An 8,604-nucleotide genomic window follows, 5' to 3' on the forward strand; every position below is an offset into this window, starting at 1 on the left:
TGATATTATTTGTTGCTTGCTATAATTGTATGATTGTGTTCAATAACCATTGTTTATTTTAGATGCTATAATTTACTCTTATTATCAACATATTTGATTGGTCAACAAGCCTATTATGGAAATAATTGGAAGTTTTTTGTTAACCATTATATATGTACGTGTATATGTAGTTTTACACTCCGCAAAATGTCTACTATTATGTATATCGTTGTGAACGCTTAATGTTAATTTTATTGTATGCTTTCTAATGCCTTATTGTTAATGCCATGTTTATCTTTGTTTTGTTTTTATAGAGAATTTTATCTTAATACAATTCAGTCAGTACTAATACCAATATCAAGAAACCTGATCAATAAGATGTGCAAAAAGTTTGACCAATACAAATATATTTATTACACACTATTCACACTATTTATTTAGTGCTAAGTGTTCTGAACACTATCTCGGGACTCTCGCGCTTGAATTATTTGGAACAGTCCATCTAATAGTTATATATCATCAAGGATTACTGGTTTTGAAGTGGTCAGGCAAAATGAGTTGGTCGAGAGCACACATTGTTCTCCCTTTAAATTTTTTGGGTTTTATACAGATTTTACAGCATATATAAAATCCAATTATTCCTTTATTGATATGAATTTTAGATACAAGTATCAAAGGCCTTGCCAAATAACTCATTTGCAAGAACTAAAACAAGTTATAGTTCTGAAAAGTGGTCCGTCATTGGATGGTTCTGCTGCATCACTATCTCCTTTTCCTCTAAACAGTCCTACAATGCAAATTGTTTTTAAAATTGCATAATTTTGTCATAATATCTGCACTGAATCTAACCAAAGCGAATATTTCAGAAATTGATTTATTTACAACGTAAAAATATAGAGGAGAGAAGGAATATGTGTTAGCATCACACACACCAGAGGAGAAAAAAAGGCTATGTATGTCTAATTACCCTAGTTAGACAATAATTACCAAAATAGAAAAGTAAAACAACACCATGGCAGGGTTTTTTTTCTATTGCAAGTGCTTGTTTCGGTTAGGAAGCAGAGGAAATGGGTTAGAGACGTAGAAACTATATACATGTATTATGATAATTCTTACAGTATCCCTTTGTTAACCTAATAACAAATCATACTTATATGCATGTAGTTGATTAAACATATGCATAAACAATGTTCAAGTTCAACAGTTTGGTACAATGTTTGTGATAGTCTAGTACATAAACTTACTATATGTCTGTAATAGGCTTTTATCACTCTAGCCAGAGTGCCACTGTTGTGGACAGCCACAGTCTTCCCATTTACAACTGAAATGAATAAAGATCTCACAATTATAGGTAAAGCAAGTAAATAATAGAGTCCAGCAAAAACAATTCTGTCTGCAAAGGAAAATGTATATGATCCAATTTTGGTGTACACTACGACATAGCTCTTTGTTTTACACGCAATTTATAAGCTTAACATCAACCAATCAATTTATAAGCTTAGCACCAGCCAATCAATTTATAAGCTTAACACCAACAAATCAATTTATAAGCTTAGCACCAACCAATCAATTTATAAGCTTAGCACCAACAAATCAATTTATAAGCTTAGCACCAACAAATCAATTTATAAGCTTAACACCAACAAATCAATTTATAAGCTTAGCACCAACCAATCAATTTATAAGCTTAGCACCAACCAATCAATTTATAAGCTTAACACCAACAAATCAATTTATAAGCTTAGCACAAACCAATCAATTTATAAGCTTAACACCAACAAATCACTTTATAAGCTTAGCACCAACCAATCAATTTGTAAGCTTAACACCAACCAATCAATTTATAAGCTTAGCACCAACAAATCACTTTATAAGCTTAGCACCAACCAATCAATTTGTAAGCTTAACACCAACCAATCAATTTATAAGCTTAGCACCAACAAATCAATTTATAAACTTAACACCAACAAATTTGTACTTACCATGCCTCTTGTTGGGTGCAACAAAAGGTACTTCTTTAGGCCACCATGGCGGCTGACTGTCTGAAAAGCCCCATGTGCTTCTTGAGCCTGTAGATCCTACGAACAAAGGTAAGTGGCCGTAATATGTGAGCTCAAAAACTAATTCTAATTTTGGCGTATAGATTACACGGGACTTCTGCCCTGACCAGAAAGCAATGAGGCGAAACTTGTTTGAGATATATACAGCCTTGAGTTGTCTCTGAAAGTGCGTAATCTCCATAACCATGGTACCAGTTCTCACACTGGACCTGCACAAAGACTGTAACTCAAACAAGACTCAGGAACCAAGCTTCAGACAATATTACAAAATCCTTGAATGGTTATTCCATGATATACAAAAACGATTAGTAATCCCATTTTAATTAAGCAATAATTAATAAAACGCTTCATAGTTTATGCCATTTATATTATTTATTGTTGAAAATATAACCTAGCTGAGTATAAGAATGAATCAGAATGTTTTGTGTTCAGACTTATATGTGGACTCTAATGCTTCGCCATCTAAGGTTATGACCTTTACACAAAGAAATAGGAGGAAAACATATATTAAATGGGATAACTCTCTATAGCAGAAGAACTCAACAACATCCAATAAAATTTCACCCCTTATAAAATGCTTTCCACCCAGCAACTTTTAAAATGAGTAAGATATTATTCTTGAAATTTGTTTATTAAAAAATCTAGCAGTATTCTAAGAGACAGACGTAACTCCATGACTTACTATTTTTATTCACAAACGAGCTCACGAGAGCTCGTTTGTTGTCTAGTGTCGTAACATCAATGTCACATGTGCTAAACTTCTCACTATTTTGACACTGAACACTGCTCAGCTGGTCGCTGCCACTAGTTTGGCACTCTGCCACAAGATCTGGAGTACCTGTTAATAAAGGAGATTGAAAGGGATAACATCTAGTTTATCTTCTGTTATTGATTATAGGGCGCCTGCATTAAAAACCCGCAAAATAGTTTTTTTGGAGTTCACCTGAGAATGCATGTCCAAAAGGTGTTAACCAATATGTGTCATCTTATCAAGTATATCAGGCAGTGTAGAGTTTAACTACTTTGTTGATTTGTTTTCTAGAAACAAAGACATGCTAAATATTTACAAATAAACATACCGACTTTCACCAACTTGTTTCCGAGATGGACCACAACAAGACACTTTACTCCTTTTTATGCCAACTTCTCACCCTATATAAGAGAAAATCACGTAATCAATTGAAGGTAGAACAGGCTATAAGATTATTTATCTTATCTTGTTATTTATATGCAACCTATTATTTTTACAAACTCATGCACACAAGTTCTTCTGTTCCCTTTTTTAGAATATTTGTTAACATGATCTTAGTGGCATATTGTGCATTGAGTAAGACCTTGTACCTAAGCAATGTCACTTATATGGCAAATTACCCAGCTAAGAATTTGCTGCATGCTATGTTGGTGAGACCAGTCACTAGTTACCAGTCACTAGTAAAGAATAACAGCAGAAAATCGTATACAATTAAATGGAAATTCAAACATTGGCAAATATTAAATTAAATAGTTAAATAACACCATACATACCCGCTTCAAAAGACTGTTCAAACTTTTTCTATGGGACCTTGTGAGTGCTTTGGCCTTTTGTAAGGCCAAAGCAACTTTGGCCATGTGTACTTTTTATTTGTTTCTGTAACAAATAAAAAGTACACATGTACATGGGCTATGTTTTTGTGCAATAAACACATATACATGTATATAAGGATAATGCGGTGAACTCATGCAATTATGTACAGGTACATGAAGACTACACTGTAAACCAAAACAAAAAAATGGAAATTATATGTGTTCATTCACGCTGTTACCCAGCGTAAATAAAGTAGTGACTCGTTTTACATAGACAGATTGTGAAGCGCTCTTCATATTGAATGTTACAACTAAAAACATACAGAAATCGTGTTGATAGGTTTGGAAGCCTTTACTGGTACCCTAATCCTGCACACTTAGCACTAAATAAATAGTGTCAATAGTGTGTAATAAATATATTTGTATTGGTCAAGCTTTTTGCACATCTTATTGATCAGGTTTCTTGATATTGGTATTAGTACTGACTGAATTGTATTAAGATAAAATTCTCTATAAAAACAAAACAAAGATAAACATGGCATACATATTAACAATAAAGCATTAGAAAGCATACAATAAAATTAACATTAAGCGTTCACAACGATATACATAATAGTAGACATTTTGCGGAGTGTAAAACTACATATACAAGTACATATATAATGGTTAATAAAAAACTCCTAATTATTTCCATAATAGGCTTGTTGACCAATCAAATATGTTGATAATAAGAGTAAATCATAGCATCTAAAATAAACAATGGTTATTGAACACAATCATACAATTATAGCAAGCAACAAATAATATCAATCAGGTATGTACAATTAAATAATAGACAAGAATACATTACATTCAATAAATTAAATAAACAATTATATACTTACATATGAACAGAAAAGTCAAACGAGTTACTAAATGTGTGTTAAAATGTTACACAGGCACCTCGTCTCTTGCTTTCTTGCTTTCTTCTTCAAAGCTAATGAGGAATGGCAGCTATTTTGCAGAAAAGCTAATTTAATTGCAGATTAAGTGTTAATTACTTGTGTTGTATTATGCTGAAAGAAAAGTATTATTTCTACTAGAAAATCCACTGTCATACAGCCCACGACCAAAGAGATGGCCAGAGATATTGGCAAAATAATAAAGGGTACTGATGGTTGAGAAATGCAATATTAGCAATCACATGGCTCTGCAGTGCAATAGGATAACTGCAATGGTAGCTGTAATGTACTGGGTGTGGGTGTTATTATATACAACAATAAGCAATAATGAATGGAAAAGATGTTTATATTTTCCCCCCTGCAACAGGAGAATTGCAATATTGGCCAATATTAGAAGTAAAATGCACTAATATTCTTAGAATAATCAATTTTATTAATATAGTAATAATAGAAAACCAATGCACAATTTTGTTTACATTTCAAGACGTCATAGGTAGCAATATTGAGAAGTTGTGGTATTTATATAGGTTTTTAGAAAATTTATTTAAAAAGTGTTTGGTCATGACAAACAACAACAATGAAAGGAAAATATCACATGTTTATATCTCTCCCTGGCAATAGGAGAAATGCAATGTTGGCGAATATGATGTACTATCTGTAAAATCTCAGCTAGATTGTAGCAGGCGTAGAACAATGCTGACCAAAATAGTTTTTGAATAATCTTAGTTTGCTGGTAGGCAAGTGACTGTAGCATTGTATTGAAGAAGGCAGCGTTTTGACACACTGCTGATACTCTTGCCTTTATTGTATCGCTAATTGTGACATTCGTCAATGGTGTGAGAAATTTCACTATAAGGCCTTGGTCCGAAAGCGAAACATTAGAGTTGTTACAGCCTTTATGTGAATTCAGTCTCAAGTTATAAAATGTCAGAGCTAAATCTTGTTTATTGGAGACAAAATGTGCGTCGAAAAATTATTCTTTTTCGCTGAACCATGGTGTGTGTTCACATGTTTCGACTATGTCCAGGTCTCACATAAGCATTGATCCATCGTTCAATTCACAAGAGCCGTTGTAGTAATTGCAGTGACTGACGTCTCCGGTTGTACGTACTTTAAAATTTGTCAGATCCGTGTCTCTTGTATAGGTAAGTTGCCCCATAACTGCATTGCTTAGCGCTGAAGGTTTTCTTTTGGCAGCACCATACATACATGGCGTTGGTTGGTTCATTCGTAATATACATTCCATCTCCTCTATGTAAAATTCCAGCTTGGCACTTTTCATGTATTACTATGTCAGTGCATTCTTCTAAAGTTACTTTCTGGGTGCTGCTTGAGGTTGTCCTGATCTTAATGTCTCTGAAAATTTAAATTTGTGTCGTGACATGTGCGGTGAACTTCGTGCACCGGTAGGCAATAGTTTTTTGCTTGATCATATTCTTCTTGTAGGTAGTAACGTTAACTTTCTGGGGTGCCATGTCTGATTGTTTGCTGGTGTCCGTTGAGCATTCGTAATCTTGTTTTACTCAAAATGTTTGTGGAGAATCGTTTTCTCATGTGCAGCAAATCATGAGGTTGTTTGGTTGTCCTTTTGATGCTGTCGCCCCGGTAATGCATAAGGCTAAGCATAGAAGGCTACAATGGAAGTAGCTGGCAATGTTGAATAGGCCGAGCCGTCCTCCGGTGAATCTTATGCGTTTAGGTCTCGTCGGTCTACTATTTAGATCTAATGTGGCATTTATGTTTGCAACCACAACTTTGACCTTCACAAAAAACATGTGTAGATAAACCGTTCATAGTGGAATCACTGCAATGAAAACTCGGTGAATATTCATATTTTGCTGAGAAATCATTAGCTGTCAATATTTTGAATAAAGGGAGGCAACTCTATTATTTAATGCAACCAGAGTAGTCTAAGAAGAGACAACTCTATTACTTAGCACATGCATTTGATTCACTTTCTGTGAACTCAATGTTCATCTGAGGTCGGTAGAGAATCGGGCTATAAGATGAAACGGTCCTAATGCTTCAACTATAAATGGGACCTCTTATTCAACTCACAGTGAAAATAAATCAAGGGGAGATAATTCTGTTGCTCAATACACCCAGGTCCTTGTGTTCATGTGAAATCACAATTTTTAATATTGAATACAGTATTGACTCTATAAGATTCTGATGCATATTAAGGCTACAGGCTAACTTCAAATCATTTTATTTTACCTTGTTAAACTTTTTTGAATTATTTAGTGTAAGTGCCTCAGAACCGTCTGCTTCAATAGCATTCATTGGACTGCCTTATATATATACTTCACTTTGTATATGTTCACTTACACAGTTGTATAAGCATACGACATACTGACTTATATGAAATTTATTAGCTCAACATTCTAGCAAATTTGATCTGTTAGAAAACTAGAGTAAAGTATGTTCACATGGTGAATAGATGAGCTCTGGTTCACTTGAAAACTATTTTGTCGAATGATATTAAGACTTCATTGGTTTTCCCAGCTAGTGGTTTATATATCTGTAGGTTTATTGTCTTTACGGTTTGTATTATGTTTGAGGTACAATTTCTTATTAAAATCGGTCGGATCATGATATTTCACGATTATAGGCTGCAATGTCAAGTTTTATGGTAATCCGTCATGTTAAAAGTATCCATGAAGTTAGGGGTGGTCATGGTTTCTTATTAAAGCATTGCAGGTTAGAATACCTTTTTATAAAACGTTTTCACCTGTTCACCAGAACAGACACACACATAGCTAAAGTTCTATTGACAGTGGTCTTTCATACCGTAAAACAACTCCATATATACGGTCTACTGAAAATGTTTGCCGTGATCGCACTATTTTTATACGTGTCGTAAGCATTCCTGCATATCAATGATAGGGTGAAAACAATGGAAATCTGCAGTGTTTTTTACAGCTAGTCCCTATTGTGTCAGACTCAAACCACTCCAATTGGAGATGTCCTGTTGTTATAAAGAGAACTGACAATAAAATTGAAAATGTTAGGCGACTTGAAAATCTTCAAGTTGGTTGTATTGAAAAAAATTTCTTTGTTGTCAAATTTTATGGTAATCTGTTAGTTGAAAACATTTTGTGAAGAAATGGTGCATCACGAATTCTTATTGATCGTTAATTAACCAACATCAGTTGACTGCTATATTAATTACATAACTAGGACAATTCTAACTTTCGAACATGTATGCATTATACATACGTCTTGCTACTTCTACTTTATTTTATCACCAAATTCAATGCTTTAAAAAATATATTATAATAATCATCACGCAAGTGATATTATTTATTAACAAGCAGTATTGCTATTGTTGGACAAAAAATTGATGACAAACTTTGCAATTAGGCTATCTTAGCAATTGGATAGTTTCTTTACAGAAGTTGTCCTCCCTTTATTTTAATCAACACCTATACATACAGGTTTTTACTTTAACGTTATAAAAATATTTCGATATCATAATCTTATTAATAATCTGGCGGAGTTTTGTAATGGTTAGTTTAACATATATCTATGCAATATCAGAATTTACAATTCTATTGAAAGGCAACTCCAAATACAAACATGCAGTCAGACATATTTGTATGTCTGACGGCATTCTCTGCCTTGTCACAAGCATCTCATCTAAAACTTGTTTCATATGTGCAAACACATTATCAATCGATGGGTCAAAAGACTGTATTTCCGCACTAGAAAATTACTGCATGGATGTCTAACATTAGTTCAAACCATGTCAACCTTGCTGGAGTTGCCTGCCCGAGGACAAGCAACTCAAACAACAAGGTTCACAGGATTCCTTTCAAGATTTGAACTTGTCTAATATGTATTATCCCCTTGGTTGCCAATCATTTTTATGGAGTTTTCCTACAGTGACATTTGGACAACTCCTTAAAAAATCAGATTTTAAACACGGAATTAAATGCCAAGTGGGTACTAGCTTTATTTCTAGCGAAATAAAGAAATATAAATAAAAACATTAACTAATAGTTTAAGTAAAAATTTTTTATACATTTGGCTAACACCAAACCCTGAGATGAAATGCAAGA

The 8,604-nt window shown here is 33.6% G+C and overlaps 1 long non-coding RNA gene across 1 annotated transcript; it reads right to left on the reverse strand.

Moving 5' to 3' along the window:
- Nucleotides 1-646: 646 nt before the first annotated feature.
- On the reverse strand, nt 647-3,621 carry LOC137400326 (uncharacterized). The gene is made up of 7 exons (XR_010979257.1): nt 3,564-3,621; nt 3,119-3,191; nt 2,722-2,877; nt 1,962-2,057; nt 1,224-1,300; nt 1,096-1,112; nt 647-766 (listed from the first exon to the last, which is right to left on the reverse strand). It is a non-coding gene; the product is annotated as an uncharacterized lncRNA (long non-coding RNA).
- Nucleotides 3,622-8,604: the final 4,983 nt, after the last annotated feature.

This window comes from Watersipora subatra, chromosome 7, assembly GCF_963576615.1.
Source record: "Watersipora subatra chromosome 7, tzWatSuba1.1, whole genome shotgun sequence".
NCBI classification, from domain to species: domain Eukaryota; kingdom Metazoa; phylum Bryozoa; class Gymnolaemata; order Cheilostomatida; family Watersiporidae; genus Watersipora; species Watersipora subatra.